Below are 20,485 nucleotides of genomic sequence, written 5' to 3'. Positions count from 1 at the left end.
CGTGCGCCACCACAACTGGCAACATGTAGCTTAGGTCTGAGCTGGGACCCGAAAGGCCACAGGCAAGCAGCTTTTTCATGAATTCGTAACACGAACATTGGGCGCCAGATGAATCTTAAAGAGTCTTTATTAATAAAATCAAACCTGAGCCAGGTATTGGGGTGAACACTGAAAGATCAGCGAGACAGAACAAGCCACAGCTAACCTCATCTGGACAACTTCTCAGGTGATCTTGTTTCCTCAGACTGGAAGCCCTCTGTGTCCTCATATCTGAATGGCTCTCAGCTGAACTGTGCTGCTCAAAACCTAAAAGCTTAACCAGCCAACTGCTTCTAGTTTCTGGTCCTCATGCCTTATATACCTTTCTGATTTCTACCATCACTCCCTGGGATTAAAGGCTTGCTTTCTGGGATTAAAGGCATGAATCACTATGCTTGGCTGTATCCTTGAACAGATGGATTTCTGCCTCTGGAATGCTAGGATTAAAGGCGTGTGCTACCAGTATATGGGAAAGTCTCATTATATAAAAGAGTAAAGGATGAATAGATAAGTTTATGTGAAGACCAGTATTATCAAATGGAAAACTGTTGGCTGCCTACCTAAATTTCTATGGACATCTCTTCCACAAGAAGATCTTTCCAGGTGTCTGTGAAATGCTGGATAAAAATGCAATCCCATGTCTGTGGAGAATGATTGATTTATAAGTATATTTTCTTCATCTGACAAACTGACCTCAATATAGCACTGCAAGAAACGTCATTCCAGCCCCAACCATAATTTCGATGATTTACTGTAACACATTGTTCATGGTCATAGTTGGGCTCACCTGGGTGCCAGAACCTGGAAGGGAGGAAAGAGCATCAGAGTGTTTCCCACAGTGATACTGGGAAAGAGAAAACAAGAGTAAGCAAGCCTGAGGATGCGGTGGGAATTTGTGGAAATCAGATTCAGGTGTGTACAAACCAACCGCTTTCCACCACCCATGTCTGACGTGTCCCTGGAAACAGGGCCACTGCACTCAATGTTCTCTTAGCTTGTTACTTAACTGTTCTTCCAGAACACATCCCAGAGCCTACTTCATCCCTAGGTCTTGGTACCTGGGACTGTCATTCCATGTGCTTATTTATAGCTGAAAAGGTCTCTCCTTATTCTCATGTTTTATTAAAGTTTTTTTTTTCATTTTACAATAGTGTTATTTTAAAGACTGGAGAACTACTTAAAATATCTAGATATTCCACTTATTTCTGTCATCTAGGACAAGTAATTTACTGTCCTGGATTCCTACCAGTCTCCTCTGAAACCTGAGAATAATATTACTACCTGTTTCTGACTGCAGAAATCAGGATAGAATGTGGGAACATACTAAGATATTAGAAATTTAAATAATTACATAAATATAACACACGATATCAGATTGAGGACTTTTGATTTATGAGAAATAATCAGTTATGATCTTAACATTAATTTTTATTATAAAGATATAAATGAGCTGGAGAGATGGCTAAGGAATTAAGAGTGCTTGTACTTTTCCAGAAATTGTGAGAGTTCTGTTCCCAGCACCCATATTTGCACAGTCATACCACCTGTAACCCCAGCTCCAGGGGATCCAACACAGTCTTCTGGGCTCCATAGGCACCCACATACACACGACACACACTCATAGAGAGACACAGCTATACACACAAATAAAAATAAATTAAATCCTATGAGTGGGAGATCCCAGCTGGATCAACAACAGAGAGGGAGAACAAGGAATAGGAGGCCATGGTAAATGAAGACCACATGAGAATAGGAAGAAACAAAGTGCTAGAGAGGCCCACAGAAATCCACAAAGATACCCCCACAACAGACTGCTGACAATGGTCGAGAGACAGTCCGAACTGACCTACTCTGGTGATGGGATGGCCAAACACCCTAATTGTCGTGCTAGAAACCTCATCCAACTACTGAGGGATCTGGATGCAGAGATCCATGACTAGGCCCCAGGTGGATCTCTGGGAGTCCAATTAGCGAGAATGAGGAGGGTTTATATGAGCGAGAATTGTTGAGACCAAGGTCGGATAAAGCACAGAGACAGATAGCCAAACAAACGGAAACACATGAAATATGAACCAATGGCTGAGGGGTCACCAACTGGATCAGGCCCTCTGAGTGGGTGAGACAGTTGATTGGCCTGATCTGTTTGGGAGGCATCCAGGCAGTGGCACTGGGTCCTGTGCTCATTGCATGAGTCGGCTGTTTGAAACCTGGGGCCTATGCAGGGTCCCTTGGCTCGGCCTGGGAGGAGGGGACTGGACCTACCTGGACTGAGTCCACCAGGTTGATCTCAGTCTGTGGGGAAGGCTTTGCCCTGGAGGAGATTGGAATGGAGGGCGGGCTGGGGAAAAAAAAAAAAAAAAAAAAAAAAAAAAAAAAAAAAAAAAAAAAAACTATTTCTTTAAAAAAAAAAAAAAATAGAGAGAGAAACTGAAAACATAATAAAACCCACCATGGTGTAGCAACTTGATTGGTGCCCTGGGTACTTATTGTTCTACACACTTCAAACTCAATTTCCTCACCTCTCCTGGAGTATCAGTGACATGTGTCTCACAGGATTCCTTGATGAGCAAATGGAGATAAAGTAACTCCACCCCCAGCACTCATACCAGGAGTGAGCTGTTTTAGTTTCATAACCAACAGCTGGAACACCCTAAAGTTTTTTCATGCTACAGGACCCAGGACTCCTCTAGGTAACTCTGGACTCACGTGGCACTTTCATTGTATGGTGTCTGATCAACCCATCGCCACTGTCGGTGACCTGGATCCGAAAGCCCAATATAATAAGCAGCTTTAGGATCCAGGATCTTGGTAATGAAATCCTAAAAGGAAAGAAAGATACAGCATTCAGCCTGGATGCAGTGATTCTTTTTCTGTTATAGAATTTTTATAAGATCTTTTAAAAATTATTTCAACCATACAAAATTATAGGTCCAATACTATGCATATAAGCAAATACATAATAATCAAATCCTACTTCATCTCATTAGGTCATTAAACAGTTTTCAAATTTTAGATTAATACACATTTATTATACATTTTAGAGGTATACTGTGATACTTTGACTGACATTTATCTGGTCACACAGAGATGAGAAGACAAAGAAAGGATCAAGGAATAGAAGAGCCACCCCCACACCCAGGAGTGCCATCTTCTCCAGCTGACCAGGACACAAAGTCATCACTCAGAGGCCTGATTTCCATGACATTGGAAACAATCTCTGTCTATGATCATAATGAATTCTCATCTCAGACTCACTCCCCTCTTTTATTCACCTGCACCATTCTTGAAAGTTGTGCATGAGCGAATTTAGCAGATGTAAGCATTCTCCATTCATAACCTCGGATATTTCATTTCTGATGATTGGCTGTGACTCTCCTGATTCGATCCCCTTTCCCTAGTTAGCTCTGCGCCCTCCTCTGTTAGGCAGTGGGTACTACAGGAAGCATTAGAGTGCTGAAATCACAAACTGCTCTTTCTAGCAGAAAGAGTTCATCCTTCCCTCCACCTCAGACGTTACATTTCTGTTGCCATGGTTCCTTGTGGGTTGTTTAGCTTCACTGAAGCAGGGACAAGGTGTAGAATGCCAAGGCTGAAGCAACCTTTCCGGCTTCCTGATGGAAAGCCTTCTGCCACTTCAGCAACACCCATGTCAACAAAACTCCCTCTTAGTAAAAAGAGGAAGACAGCAGGGCGGGACCAGTCTACACTCTCTCCCAGGATGCACCTGCTCTTCCTGGCTGTGGACCACCATCAGATGAGCACCCATGTTGGAGCACTTCTCCTCACTCTCTCCAAGATGCTGAGTCATTCGAAGTTCTGAAGTAGCAGTGGGAACTAAATGACTTCCAATCCTTTGGGCAACAGCTCCAGACTTTGCCTTTGGGGGAAGAAGGAAATGTAAGTGCAATGTCATAAAGTCATTTTAAAACCTGCTTGATGTGGAGACCACATGGAAGCTGGGACTTCACACTTCTCCAGATACAACAAGGAGTCCCTCTCTGTCAGGTGCCAAGAAACCCCGGACTGCCGCTATGGACACCAATGTCAGGACCCCTTTATCCTAATGGGTTGCTGTCAGGAAAACTGAGTGTATAGAACACTTAGACGCCCAAGACATAATGCAAAACATTCTGGGTCTCCAAAGAATAGAATTCATCATACCAAGAACCAGAAGTTCTCATATTACATAAATATATACATATTTATACATGAAAACAATAGATGCCATTAACCAAGGCAGCAAAATTTCAGAATTAGCAGACAGATATTTTTAATTAGTGATGATAAAAGTGGTAGTCAATATAACAAGCAAGATAATTAATTATAGGTTTAATCTAAAAACTTTAATGCCCATGATATTTTTATTTTCAGGATGAAAATAAAACGATTCTGGAAAAGGTTTTAAAAACATGTAAACCAGCTCTGTGAGTTTGAGGCCAGCCTGGTCTACAGAGCAAGATGGAGGATAGGCACCAAAACAACACAGAGAAACCCTGCCTCGAAAAACCAAATATATGTAAACCATGAACAGAGAGAGATGTAAAGAGCTGAATGGAAATTTCATATCTGAAAAACATATTTTAAGTATTCCAGGGTGTTAATTGCATCCTGAAGGCAAAAGAGATATCAGTGAACCCTCAAGGAAGAAAAAGTGAAATGAAACACAAAAATAAAGTCTCATGTAAAAACCCTAAATGTCTACAGATAAATGCAATCCTCATAGAAATTCCAAGATTCTTCATAAGATAAATGAACAAAACAATCTAAAAAAAACCCTGGATAGCCAAAGCAACCTAAAGGAAAAAGAATGATTTTGGCGGTATCACCAGACCTGACTTTAGGCTACACTATATAGCATGGTACCACAACAAAAGTACACACATTGATCAATGAACACAAAAGAGAACCATAAACATGAACCCCAAAGCTACAGCCACCGGACTTTTCACTAGAAATACATATGGGAGGAAGATAAGCTCTTCAACAAACTGTGCAGGGAAAACTAGGTACCGATGTGCAGAAGAATGAAGCTAGATCCATAGCCGTTCTGCGTAAATATTGACTCTAAAATAGAGTCTAAATGGATTAAACACCTTGCTGTGAGACTTGGAACCCTGAAATTGTTACAAAAAAAAATAAAGACAACATTTCAAGATGTGGGCACAGGCAAGGACTCCCTGAATAGGACTGCAGGCTTCTTTACAGCAAAGGATCCAGTGAGTGAAGAGAGAGAGATCTGCTGAGAAAGGCAGGAACCCCAGACAAGCTCAAATGGTCTAGGGAAACATGTGTTTTCCAAAAGGTCTGTTGACAAAGACAATAAACAAACTGTGCCTATTTAGGACCAGATGGTGTATTCCAAAGACATCTCAGTTACAGGTGTCAAAGACAGTCAAGAAACTACTTACTCGGGGGCAAAGTGATGGATAGTGTTAAGCACTTCCCTCTCTCTCCTAAACCTAAGCAATACACGTTCATCAGTCCACCTTCCAGCTTAGTTTACTAGGAAAACAAGTTCTCTATTCAAATCTTGAGTAAATTACACTTTGTAGACACTGAAACTGAGAAAAACACAAGAACATACACAGATCGGCATAAGAACACACAAAAACACATACACACACACACCAACACACACACACACACACACACACACACACACACTTATGAAAACACTTGAGGGACTACAGAAATGACTCAGTGGTTAAGAGTGTGTACTGCTCTTACAGAGGACTTGAGTTCGGTTTGCAGGACCCACAAGCTATGACTCACAACCACATCTAACTCCAGCTCCAGGGATCTGACCCCCTCTTCTGCCTCAGCAGGCACTGCACTCACATACACCAACCTACACACAAGCACGTGCATATATACATATTTTAATTAAAAATAAAGTCTTAAACACACACCTTTGAGCATGACTCCCTGGAGATGCTCACATTCACGCCAGCAGATTTGCTTTATTCTTTCTGGAGCTCCTTTCTGTTTATAATAAAATTCTACTCAGTCCAGTATTACTTCTCCCTCCTTGAAACTCTTCTGTGTTGACACTAGGCTGCCACACATGCCAATTATGCCTGATTGGAGACCTCTAAAAAAAAAAACTCCCCAGGCAGCTGGTACTGAGTGTGTGGTATGAAGTCATGTTCCCATAGTGCCCATTGCTGATGGAGCTACCCCAGAATCTTGTTGGAAATACTGATTTTAAGCACATTAAGTTTTACCTTTCAAGAGTGAATGCTGTTTTCTACACTCCAAGTCAGTGTAATTCAGTTCTTTTATGATTGCTTTTTCATCAAGAAGCTGAGAATATTTTTTAGACAAAGCTGCAAAACAGAATGAAAACAATTCATTTTTCTGATAGTGCTAAGACTTGACTTTTTACTTTCACTTTCTTACATTCTTTGTAGAAACAAAATGTATAAATGTCCAGTTACCCGAGTAGTTAAAGCTAGCCTGGGGAAGATTTCCCTATCACCACAGAATATGATGGCTTTGGCCCTAGCACTTGGGAATTAGAATAAGATACAGAGTAAGAATCAGGTCATCCTTAACTATACAAATTAGTAGAGTTGGTTGGTTGGTTTTACTAGTTAGTTGGTTGGTTAGTTTGGCTTAGTTAGTTGGTTGATTGGTTGGTTTAGTTAGTTGATTAGTTAGTTAGTTCATTGCTAGTCTGGGCTACATGAGACCCTACCACAATAAAGACAATTTTCCATTACTCCACAGTCAAGATTACCCTACTCCTAGTGATTTATGACCACAGATATTTTCAGGAAGAGCTGGAAAGACAGGACAGAACCATGACCCTGGGGACTCTTCAACATTTCATGGAGGACGCACTGAAGACTACATCTTAGGTGATAAGTTCTATTAAGTATGTGAGCACCCCAGGAAAGGTGAGGAAGAAATGAGCTAATTCAGAGCAGTTCCAGGTTACCTGAGCACGGAAGTTATAAAAGCCCAACACTGATCAAAAGGACTTTGTTTTCGTCCTCTTCTTTCCTGTATCTCCCTCTACCCCAGCTCTGACTTCTCAGGGTCCCCACACTTTCACCGAGTTCCTAACTTAAAACTAACTCATCTTTCCTCGAGAAATTGAATTTCTTTCTTCTCCTCCTCATCTCCCACTTGTTCCTGGAGTCACTAGATTCTGGCTTTCCCTTCTGCTCATTTACCAAACATTCCTGAACTAGATGTCAATGGCTCCTCCTGTCCACTGATCAGTCATCTTCCTGTGGGACTTCTCACATTACCCTGCCCACTTCTCTTCCTCCTTAATTGTTGGGAGACAGTGGCTCCCTCCTGTTTTGCTTGGTCCTGCTTGCTGCTGTTTCCTGTGCTCTTCCCTACCTGTTTCCTTCTACACCCACCTCTCTTAAAATGGAACACTGCATCCAGTTCCTTCTGTATCTCTCTTTCTCCTCCAAATTCCTCTTCCTTAGTGATATTCATTGTCCTGGGTTTTGGGGTGGGGAGTAGAAGTGGTTGTTTTGTTTTTTAGTCAGTTTTTGTTATCTGCTGCCTATAAGCAAAGGTCTTCTAAAATGTACACCTCCTTCCTAAAACATGTTAATATGCATCAACTAAACTGTGCATCTGAGATTTAGGTGAACAAACAAAATTAAATCATCATATTCCAACCCAAACCTCCTGTTCATCTTCCTCTTCAAATTACTTCATGACTGCTGACTTTATGAAATCAGAGTATTAAAGTCATACCTCACTCCTCTGTGTCCCCTATTCTCAGCTATCGATATTGACCAAAAAGTCACCTCCTTTTGGTCTGACTTATCTCCTCTCCTGTGTGTCACTAGTATGATCCTTGGATCAAACCCCTAGTGCTGCTCAAACGGATTCTGAATTAGTGTCCTAATTTCTGCTTCTCTTCGTTTTCACACCTCTGTAAGAGCAAACTTCTCTAAGTCAGTTTTAATTTTATCATGTCCTGCTTCAGATTCTTCAGGGGATCTCCATGACTGTGGCACATTTGAAACACTGGACACACTCCTTATCCTTCCCTATGTGAATATCCATTTGGACTATGCCTTTGCAGTTCCCTACTAAAGAAACTGGTCTATTTCTAATCACCTTATATGAGCTGTCTTTAAGAGTTCTTTGGCCAATAAAATACACAAAGGGAAATGTGTGTGTGCTCCATGTTGGGCTTGGCTTACTGCCACCATCCATCCTGAAAGTCTGAAGTTGTCATGGGAAGCTGGGTTGTCTGTTACTGATATATGACTCCATGAGAATGAGTAAGTTCACCTAGGACCATGGGAATCTCCCAAGAGAGACCAGTCTCTGTTCAACCACCACGCAAAAATTAAATAAATAGTTCAATTAGCCTACTAAGGTTTAAGTTGGTTAATGGTTCAGCAAGAGCTACTAAATAAAATAACATTAGAGGGGATACCTGTGTGATATAGTATGGGCTATATTGTGATCTAGGTCCAGTTTTGTCTGCTCCCTACAATTTCATGCTTAGTTCTCCATGTAGCACTATACATGACAGTAATGTGCACCTATATTTGCCCCTATTTCCCATGCCCCCACATGTCTAGGACATTGCTGGCACACACAGGTCTACGTGTCATCTACTCCAAGCTTTTCTTAGCCTCCTGTGCTTACTCCTTACTTCTCACCTGCAGAGCATTCCCCATGCAATTTTATAAGCACTGCTTCACTTGGCTGTTCTCTACATTTCCTGAGACTGAGGACTGTTGATCTTTTTGGACTCTCTGATATGTGGCCTAATATATAGTAAATGGATATTATTAATTATTGAATGAATGAATAAACATCTACATAAAATATATTTTATGCTTTTTATTTTTGATAAATTTGAAAGCCAATCCATAGAGAAATCCACTATTTTCTAAATAGCTTTCAGGTCTCACATGATCTGGAACAAAAACAAATGATTAGAAGGAACTCCACAGGAGCACTGTCCCTGGAATAGCTCTGACCATCTCTTCTCCATCACCCTACTCATTCAAAAATATAAATATTTGTGCATCCAATGGATATGGCTTCTAAATACTGCTGAGGAAATACAGATTCATCCTCAGTACTGGAACCTAACACAGATGCCCTAGGATTTCACTCTGTGAGACCAACAAATACATACTTGCTTCTCCAGTGAGATTGAATGACTTTTATAGAAGAGTTATTCTGAAACAGAGGGAAATTCCCAATGTCATCCATCTCTCCAGAGAGTGTCTTTCTCAGGTTTCTGGGTCACCATCTGTCTAATGTGTCCATTTCCTTCTCTGTGTTTAATTCTCCCAGGGGTATACTTACTGATCAGAGCAACTGAGAATAAGATTTTCAATAGCAGTAAAAATATTATGAACGAGATGAGAAGCAATTTGGAGAATCTGTGACAACTTTCATGAGTCCTGGTCTTCTTTTGAGGAGCTGAAAGACAAACCAAATTCATATCTTCAGCTCTGTTCCTATTTCCTCTTCTTTCTCCTATTCTACTCTTTTTGTGCATGATAAACACTAGTAACATGATGTTTGAAATAATAGGAAAATATAATTGGAAATAATTATATTCCTTATATATTATATTTATATACTATATACATAATGTATACATATATAATTTATGTTAATTATGGAAACATTACAATATACATAAAATCATTTATTCCTGACATTGAGAATGATTCTCAGTTTTTTGGTATGTATCTTTCCTAAAGTTTAAAGCTTTTACATATAAAATACATATTTTCCATAATTAGAACACCATCAATACCACTTAGTGACCATCATTTTCTTTGACATTATATCATGATTTTTTCCTTTATATTTTTTTGTTCTATTTTGAGACAGTGACTGGTATGTACCCCAAGTTGACTCCAATTCATTTTGTAGTCCAAGCAGGCCTCAAACTCACAGCAACCCCCCTGTCTCTAACTCCTGAGTTTTGTGATTACAGGCTTGTGCCGCACAACTGGATGGTAATTTTTTTGTATCATCATGTCTTCTTTATTAGTTTTATTATGATTGCATAGTATTCCATTATATATTTTTAAAGCTTCCAGCTTGCTTCCAACTTCAAATATGCAATAGTCAAGAAGTCACATTTTATGATAAAGTCACCACGTTTTCAGTCACCACTTCTAAAAGAGTTACAATACTTCCCAACCATGGATGAGGTCCTGGGTTCTGTCCCCATCACAGGAGGGAGAGAGTGAAAGAAACTACTCAACACCTGGATGCCAACAGACTATGACATGTCACCAGATAGAGGGGAAATCAGTATGTCATGGTTTAACTTTGAAACAATTTGTTACACATGTATATGTCTGTTTATATTTAAAAAAGGATACCATAACATGGGTGGCGGGATTTTCTCTGGATGGCAAAAGACAACACCTTCTCTTCTCCATTGTACAATCCCACAACCTTTCACATCTGTCTACAGGCAACACACTTGGTTGACACTCCAGTGACCCAGAGGCATGGCCAGTGACTAAGATCATCTTTGTCCTTTACATCATCACTCACTAGGAGCAGCAGAAAATGTTTTCTTACCTGGAGGAGAGTCTGCATCCATGTCTGTGGAATCAAATTTATTCCTGAGGTTCTTGTTAAAATAAATGTTTTCTGAAAAACCTGTGGAGAACCTGCCCTCACAAAATGTATGCCATCCCTTCTTTAAAATAGATCCTGAATGAGAAACAAATGTGGCAGCAAATTGTCCCGATACCAGCTAGAGATGAGAGGCAGTACAGACAGCTGCCCTGAGCCTGCAGCATGAGGTCCAGTCCCCTGACCTGCAAAGGGAGAATCACAGGCAGAAAATGCACCCAGGATCATTATACAATCATAGAGATACCAAGAACTCAAAGGGCAAGAGAAGAAAACAGGAAGGAATGGAAAAGAGGAACCAGGCCATTAGAGAAGTCAAACTCCTCACAGAGTTGAGTTCTGACACTCGGTCTGAGCTGACCTCTACAATAAAGCCTCCATTTCCCGTCTTGTGCTGTGATTCCTACTCCTGTTCTCTGTAGAGCTGCCTCTTCACCTACCTGAAGCTTTAACACCACACTCAAGTCGCCCCCATGGACAGAAGAGTTCTTCAACACAAACACACCTAGTATACACCCTAGACTGTCCCACCTCATGGGGACAGTGTCTTCACCCTGCTCAGTCTCTGGAACCCATGCCAGCTCTATCTGAGGCATGGATACCCCCCTTAACCTGCCTGAGCTCTGACACCCAGTTCTTACACACCCCAGCAAGGATTTCCTCCTTCTCTTGAAAGTCACTGAGTTCCCACCTTGTGTTTTCTACTCCCACATGTACCTTGCCGGTCCCTGGAACCCACACCTGGTTTACACTCTGCAAGAGAGGTCGCCTCAGCCTGCTGAGTCTCCGGATCCCAACCTGACTTGCAGCTAACACTGCACTGGGGCCCACACTCACCTCCTTCAAGTGCTAAGGTGTCACACCAGGCTGGCCTTGAGGACCCTCTGCTCACTCACTCATTCAGGGTTCTGACTTCCCACAAGAAGTGGCCTCAAGCATGGATGTCTTCTCACCCTGCTTGAGCTCAGAGGCTCTGCACCTGTCCACTCTCAGACACAGCTGACCTTGTCACCTCTCAGGCTCTGAAGTCTCACATCAGGCTGCTGCTTGTGGACTTACTCCCCATTCAAGATACATTTCCCCTCACTGCTCAGGACCAATTCAGCTGTCAAGCGAGGCCACTGCACAGACAGATCATTGCTTCCCCACACCCCACCCTACCATGGACGCCTACCCTGCCTTGTCCTATATAATACTTTACTCGAAATTGCATTATTTAGTAAGGAAAAAGGAATATAGTATTTTTAAAGGATACAAGAAAAACAAGAGAATTAGTAGTTCTCCATATGTAGTTCAGGGACCCAGTGATTCATGCACACACACCCTCCCAATTGTAACCACTTATTCCAGAGTCTCTACCATTCAAAGTCCGTTTACAAAATTGAGTTCTAAAGTTACCTCTCTCTCCCTAGGGTAAAAAACACAATGTGCATGAACTATACAGTGTCATCAACAATTCCAGGACCTAACTAGCTTACAACACCAAACACTTATTTCAATCACATTTTATTTGTGCTTAGGATTTAGCAAAGGCTAATTCTGATTGGATCCTTCCATACATTTCCTCATTTTGGAGCCAAGACCACAGAGTAGTTAAGCATGAAATATACTCCTCTATTCTAATGTGGTGTTAGGGCTAGTGATATGGCTCAGCAGGTATAGGTGTTTGCTACCAAGCCTGATCACCCAACTTCAATCCCTGAATATAGTAAGAGAACAAAATCTCCTACATGTTGTCCTAACTTCCATGTCCATCTACACACACACACACACACACACACACACACACACACACACACACACACACAAATGAATAATGTAGTGGTCATAAAAAGTCACTCTTGTAATACTGGTCAATGGCAGTCACTTGCACAAACCTATAAATAGGTAGAAAGACAGACAACCTACACTGTAGGTCCCACAGGAAAATGTGTCAAGAGCGTCAAAGTTTAATCCTTCCACAGAGAATTATGCAAACACACTTGATCAATTGTGCAAACCGCTTCCAATCACTTTACATTATCTAGCTAAAGGATTGCTGACAGCATCCTCAAAAATGTGGTGTAAACAGCAAAAGAAACAATTAACAGGATGGAGAGACAGCTTACAGGATAGGTTAAAAAAAATCTTTCCCAACAGGACTCATGAACTAAGCAGAGAATTCTCAAAGGAATAAATACAGATGGCCAATGGATACCTAAAAATGTGTTCAAAAATACTAAGCCTTAAAGTAAATAAAAATATAAACAGTTTTGAGATTCTATTTTGCACCAGTTAAAATGAAGTGGAGACATAAGAATCCCTGGAAGAATATTGGGCGTATACCCAAAGTCATTCTAAAAGGACACTTGCTCAACTATGTTCATAGCAGTGTTATTTGTAATAGCCAGAACCTGGAAACAACCTAGAGATAGGTTTTCTCCCATGATAGGGTTTGGTATGACTTGGGCTTGTGAGTCCATATATTCAGGTGCCCTGCTCTATACAAAAGACACTGTTTCCTTACAGTCATCCATCACATTTGGCTCTTAAACTTTCTGTTCCCTCTTCCACAACGTTCCCTGATCTTTGTATGGAAGGGAGTTGTGGTATATACGTCTGTACCTAGAAGTTGCCCTGTGTCCCACCCAGTCCACAGCTGCTCAGACCCAAGTAAACACACAGAGGCTTATATTAATTAAAACTGCTCAGCCATTAGCTCAGGCCTACCACTGACTAGCTCTTAGCATTTAAACTCAGCCATTTCCGTTAATCTATATGTTGCCACATGTGTGTGTGGCTTAACCTGTGTGCCATTACATGCTGCTCTCTGAATGGCAGGCTGGAATCTCCTGAATCAGCCTTCCTTGTCCCAGAATTCTCCTTGTCTGCTTATCCAGGCTATACTTCCTTCCTGGCTACTGGCCAATCAGCATTTTATTAAACCAGTGTATAAAAGCATTATCCCACAGCATTTCCCCCTTTCAATTTAATTAGAAAGGAAAGTTCTAACTTTAACATAGTAAAATTATGTATAACAAAACAGTTATCAAACAAAAATTACAGTTACAATATCTAGTCTATTTATATTTGGCAAATTCAAAGAAAATATTCTATTTATCCTATATTTGTGAGTCTAAGGTTTCATATCTAACTTATCTTTTATCATAACTAAGGAAAATTATAACTATATAGTCTTCAACTACATCAAAGACCTCAGAAAGATATAATATTACCTAATAAAAGGGAAGGGATAGGTATAGGATACTAAGGTAGATTATTGTATATACTAGTAAACTAATTTAGTAAAATATCAGCCTTAGATAAATTGCACTGTTATGGATTCTTATATATTGATACAAATGTAAACTACTTTTATATTCTTATTCCAGATAATTTGTATATTGATACAAATACAGAACCATATTTGTTGTAATGTACATATATTTCTACTCTTATTTGAAATGTTTTGTATATTGATACAAGTGTAAAATTATATTTGTTATACTGTATGTATGTTCTACCTCTGCTTAAGATATTTGGTATATTGATATATATTTAGGATTATTGTCATATTGTACTATACATTCCTACCTCTGCCTTAGCTATTTTGTGTATTGTCACAATTTTGAAGTCATTGTCCTTTTACCATACATTTACTTACAGACTGTTTACCTTGTTTACATGAGGCCTTAGTCCTTAGGTTATCTAGGTAGATAAGACTTACAGATTTATAGTCACCTATGTTTGTCATCTCTATAGTTATGTTAGTTAGGTTCTCCAGACTTACAGAAACATATGTCAGATAGGTAAGTAATCATCAAAACTTTATATACCTGGAGAATATGGCATTTAAATGTTTTGATTGCTCCTGGCAGCACTGATCTGATCCCAAGACAATGTTGAGCTTCTGAGACATTTCTGTTTGGAAGTTTGTCTTCATTTTGGTACAAAATGGCCTACTGGGCAAACACCTGCCCTTGCCTCGACTGCTGACAGTAAAGTGGTCTGACAGATACTCTAGGCCTATAGCCAACTTGAATGCACCAGCAATGCTGAGTAACTTTAGGTGACTGTCCAGGCTGCCAGCTGTCTCTGTCTATTCTTCCAAGACTCTGGAAAGTTGCTTGCATCCTTCTCCCATTTCTCAAGTATCATTGCATTCCTTCTCAGGTCTTTGATGGGATTGAAGACTAACAGTTGTAGTTGCAATCTTTTTGTATCTTAGCTAGAACATATTAAGTATTAGATTTAGGTTCTTTAGGATAGGTCACCTTTTGGAATGGTCTTTGTAATGTTCCATTTACCTATGCTCCAGACTTCTCTGGATTTTATTATGTGTCTCTTGTTTGATATTGTTCATGTTGGTTGTAGCTCCATCTTATCTAGGTCATTATCCCTTATTCCTCATGGACAATATTTGATAATCATTCCTATTGTGTATAGTTTTGTATTAGGTTAGAACTTTCTTATTTAGACAAAAGGGGGGTATTTAGAACAGTAGTGGGTAGCTGTTCCAGCTTTGACCTGGAAGTTCTACCCCCAGTGAGGCTTTTGGTAACTGTCACCCCTACCTAAGACCCGAGATCTGGATGTGCCAGCTCTCTTGGTTCCTGGTGATCCTGGGTGTTGGGTGGTAGACCGACCAGAGTTCTCCAGAGAACACCACTGGACTGCACTTCACCTCTCCCAGATCTTGTAAACTATCCATTTACATGTTGTAAGTTACCCCAAAATAAACCTTCCTTCTAACTACTTGGAATTTCCTTAATAAATCCCCCATTACATGTCCCATTTAGGGGTGAACATTCTGCTTATTCACTGTACCTTGGTCAGTATTAGGTCTCTGTATTAATCATCATCTACAGCAAATTGAAGCTTCTCAGGAGAGGCCTGATACATTGATTCAGGTTTAATGATACGTCTTTAAGGGCCAGTATATTATGTCCCTTTAGCTAAATAATAGTAATAGATTCTCCCCTATGACCTATGATCAGTCTAGCCATAGGTTCTTAGCACAATAATGGTTTCAGGTGTGTGCTTCATCTTATGGAGCAAAACTTAAATCTAATCAGAAAGTTGTTGGTTGCTGTCATGATGTTGCAGCCACTATTGCACCAGTGGGCAGATCTTGCCAAGTCAAATCATACTTGTAGCTCCCAGGGTTCAGAGCTGGATAAGATTGATGATTACTTTTCTTCTCTGGTAGCATGCATAGCACCTTCCAGCACTATGATAGCTAGACAGTAGGGATGAATGTTTCCAGCTTCATTCATTTACCTGAAAATTTCACAATTTTATCTTTCTGAACAGGTGAATAATATTCCATTGTGTAAATATACATTTCATTATTCATTCATCAGCTGATGGACATCTAGGCTTTTTTCTTAAGGCTATTGTGAGCAGTGCATCAATGAACATGGATGAGCATGCATCTCTAGATTAGGATACGGAGTCCCTTGGGTAAATACCCAAGAGAGGTACAGCTTGATTGTATGGCAGCTATTAATTTCAGCTTTCTGAGGAACTTCACACTGATATTTACAGTCATTCCTCAGTTTGCACTCCTGCTGGCAATGAATAAGTGTTCCCCTTTTCCACATCCAGCTCAGCATTTGTTGATGCTGGGTTTCATTGTTATTGTTTTGTTTTGGTCTTACACTAATCACTCTGACTGGGGTGAGAAAAAAATCTCCAAGAACTTTTAAATTATGTGGGTAAGGATTTTTCTTCAGCTGTTTTCTTTCTTTTTACTGAGTTGTTCACTTCCTTTCCTTGCGGGGAGTACTTTTCTTTTTCTAAAGCTCTTTGTCTATTCTAGATAGTAACTCTCTATCAGATGTACAGCTGGTATTGAATTTTTTTCTGATTCCACTGACAGCCTTTGCTGTTCAGAAGCCCTTAGTTTAATGAGATCCCACTTATTAACTGTTTGTCTTAATTTCTGGTCTATTGGAGTTCTGTTCACAAAGTCTTCTCTTATGCCATTGAAGTCAAGCCTATCCCTTACTTTCCGCCCCATCAGATTCAGGGTCCAAAATCTTATGTCAAGGTCCTTGATCCATTTGAATTTGAGTAAGTCTGAGCAAACATTTCTTAGACTCCAGTAACAGAAAAGGAAAGCCTGGCCCAGCCCCTCCCACAGATGTTTTTCCAGAGAAGTAGGTCTAGGAGCTAAGACACTCAACAGGGCCGCTGTCCTAGCCTTCCCTTGGAGGCTTTGTCCTTTCCCCTTTTGTTCTAGCAAGTGTCAGGGCTAAAACAGGACATCATCTGCAGTGAAACCCAAGATCCGAATATTTCAGCCAGAGGTAACAGCTCACACACACACACACACACACACACACACTGGAAATAGCTACTATGGGAAAGCAAGGGCTCTGTGCCCTGGAATTGTGGGAATTTTCTGGGTAGGGCTGGATTAAAACAGTTCCCTGTTGCCCCACTGTGGTTTAAATCACAAACCACAGGTCTCTCCTCTCCTGACACCTCTGCTCCACTTCTGAACCAAAAGTGACACTTGTTTCCCATTACTTGGGCAGCACCTGATCCCAGCACTCAAGACCCAGAGCAGGACGATCATGATATTAAGGGGTGTTTGGTACATTAGAAATTGTTCAACTTTGTAGAAATAGAAGGTGATTGAATGTGCTTTGTAGAATCTTAGTTCGGAGCATGTAATACAATTAAAAACTTGTTTCAGTTGAGGAGCTGATGAGTTACCCAAACCCTGGGGCTTAAAGTAACAGCCAATTCAGTGTTTCTTATAGGTCCATTCATTGACCTGGGCTCACCTGGATAGTTTTCAGTTTAATATCACCCTGCAAACACAGACCTCATTTAATTTTGTGACATGTCTGTGTATTTAAAAGTGCTCTGAGGAAAATTAAAGAGCACGTTATATACAGAGTAGCATGAAGCCGTCCAGCACTGAGTACTGGGGCGATGTTACAGTTCAAGTTCACTCTATTGTGCAGTCAGAGGAGCTTAGTGAAGGGGGACCTTTCGGCTTCCTCCACCCTGTCTCTGTTGTAGAAACAATAATGGTGAAAGTTCACTTTAAACAAAGTAAAAGTCCCCCCAGATGTCAGGAAGTGATGGATCACATCTTTAATCCAAGTACTTGGGAGACAGATCTCTGAGTTCGAGTCCAGACTGCTATACAGAGCAAGTTCTGGGACAGTCAGGTCTACACAGAAACCTTGTCTAAGGAAGAAAATAAAAAGTCCCCCCAGAATTATTGTGCACCTTCTTATCTGGGAAGTGAACTTGTAAATCTGAAACACATGAAACCAAAACTTGCGTAGAAAGAACTTGAGTTTGATTGTGGTCAGGAAATGAGCAGCTAATGAAAGGCACAGTTGCAGGAACTCTGGGTTCACATTGGGATGGCCATGTGTAGATAAGACCCCACTTCTGTGTGGAATCTTCACAAGGAAATCTCACAGGAAGAAAGTCAACAGCAATTTCAAGGATCTGGGTGTTGGGAGAAATAGGATGGTGATGGTGAACTGAAAATTCAGATCCAAGAGAAGTTCTGAAGTCCAGTGTGCACCGTGGTGACAACAGTCAATAGTATTACAGTGTGACAGGAATTTGTTTAGGAAGACCTTAAGTGTTCTTTCTGCACAAACAAAAAACAAATGGCCACTGTCTTCTGTAATGCATAACTAGCTTGTTAAGTTAGCTAACCTGTAATCATTTCCTAGTATATACGTACATAAGATCATCACATTGATATCTTAAGCATACAGAAGTTTATTTGTAAATTATACATCAACAAAGCCAAAGAGGAAAGACAAACGGCAGATGGGGGCAGAATCACAGCATCCAATCAGTGAGTAAAACCTTAGCATCAGACAGACCTTAGCAGAGAGACACATGTGCATTCTGTGTGTGCACAAAAGTCTCTCTAGCATAGTGGCTGGCGGGGAGAAAATGCTTCTTTTATGAATGAACAAATGGATGAATGAGGACAAATGTGAGCCAATGTTCTCATAAATGGAAGAGTCTCTGACCCAGCTACATAAAATTCTACAGACATCGAAAATTTATTAGAGTCTGGGTGCAGGGTCAAATGCCTTTAATCCCAGCACTCAGGAAGGAAATACAGAAGGATCTTTGTATGAGGCCAGCCTGTTCTATGTAGTGAGTTCTAGGACAGCCAGTACTACACAGTGAGACCCTGACTCCAGAGAGAGAGAGAGAGAGAGAGAGAGAGAGAGAGAGAGAGAGAGAGAGAGAAATTACTAAGATCCTGGATTACTAATACAATTCCAAACACCTATGTTTGATCCCTAGCTATCTCCATGATTATGGATTCCACTTCAACCATGTCACATGTCCATAGAGAATGTGTGATTCATAAGACAGCTGCATCATCTCACAAACTGACTATTGCTGTGGGATGGTCTGTATGTCAAGTGTGTTGCTGATTGGTCAATAAATAAATCACTGATTGGCCAGTGGCCAGGCAGGAAGTATAGGCAGGACAAGGAGGAGAATAAAGCTGGCAAGTGGAAGGCTGAGTCAGAGAGACACTGCCAGCTGCCACCATGACAAACAGCATGTGAAGATGCCGGTAAGCCACGAGCCATGTGGCAAGGTATAGATTTATAGAAATGGATTAAATTAAGCTGTAAGAACAGTTAGCAAGAAGCCTGCCACGGCCATACAGTTTGTAAGCAATATAAGTCTCTGTGTTTACTTGGTCGGGTCTGAGCAGCTGTGGGACTGGCAGGTGAGAGAGATTTTCCCTGACCAGGGGCCAGGCAGGGAAACTCTAGCTACAGACTATAATAACTATCATAAGAGATGTCACTCCAGCCCCATCCTTTAACTTTAGGGTGATAATTTGCACAACACAATATGCCTTCTTGCCTCTTGTTGCTCTGATTGCCAGAGTCTGAAAGAGAAAAGGATGAGGGCAATTCTCACAATAATTACTTTGAAAAGGGATAGAGGCAATAGGGGTCTGAAAGCTGTGAGTGAACTTTGTGGAAATCAAGGTCATGTGTGCCCAAATTACCCTTCCCCCACTACGCATGCAGCTTCTCCTCCACTTGAATCTCTGACTTTCCCTTGAAAACTGAGTCCACCATATACCCATGGAATGCTCAAGCATACCACAAAGATACATGTTCAACTATGTTCATAGCAGCACTATTTGTAATAGCCAGAACCTGGAAACAACCTAGATGACGGTCAACTGAAGAATGGAATAAGAAAATGTGGTACATATACACAATGGAGTACTACTCAGCAGAGAAAAACAATGACAGCATGAGGTTTGCAGGCAAATGGATGGAACTAGAAAATATCATCCTGAATGAGGTAACCCAAACCCAGAAGGACAAACATGTTATGTACTCACTCATAAGTGGATTCTAGATATAAAGCAAAGAACAATCAGACTGCAACCCACAGAACCAGGGAGGCTACAAAGCAGGGGGGACCCTAGGATGACTGTGGCTTATAATAAGTTCTGGTTTTACTCAATCACTGGGCAAGCATCAGTGAAACATTTCACTATTAGGATAAGAATTTGTACTGTACAAAGCCGATAATAGAAAAAATAAATAAATAAAAATGAAAAAAAGAAACAAAAAAACTGAGCCCACAGCACATTATTGTATTATGTAATATGCAAGCAAGTATCCCAAAGGCTCACCTCTATTTGATCATTCCTACACCCTTTCTAAGACTTTCTTATCTGATGAAAATATTTCACATCAGTACTATGGGCGGATAGTTTTATCCTTTTCTAAATAACATTTTTATTTACTCTTTAAGACCTTAATACAACATGTTTTGATCATAGTCTTTCCTGTCACCACTTTTTCTGGATTTTCCCCAAACTTCCTAC

The 20,485-nt window shown here is 40.6% G+C and overlaps 1 pseudogene; it reads right to left on the bottom strand.

Annotated features, from left to right (window-relative positions):
* Positions 1–515: 515 nt before the first annotated feature.
* On the bottom strand, positions 516–15,949 carry LOC131906494 (C-type lectin domain family 4 member A-like; annotated as a pseudogene).
* Positions 15,950–20,485: the final 4,536 nt, after the last annotated feature.

Source organism: Peromyscus eremicus, chromosome 3, assembly GCF_949786415.1.
Source record: "Peromyscus eremicus chromosome 3, PerEre_H2_v1, whole genome shotgun sequence".
Classification (NCBI taxonomy): domain Eukaryota; kingdom Metazoa; phylum Chordata; class Mammalia; order Rodentia; family Cricetidae; genus Peromyscus; species Peromyscus eremicus.
This window is presented reverse-complemented; position numbering and strand designations above follow the sequence as displayed.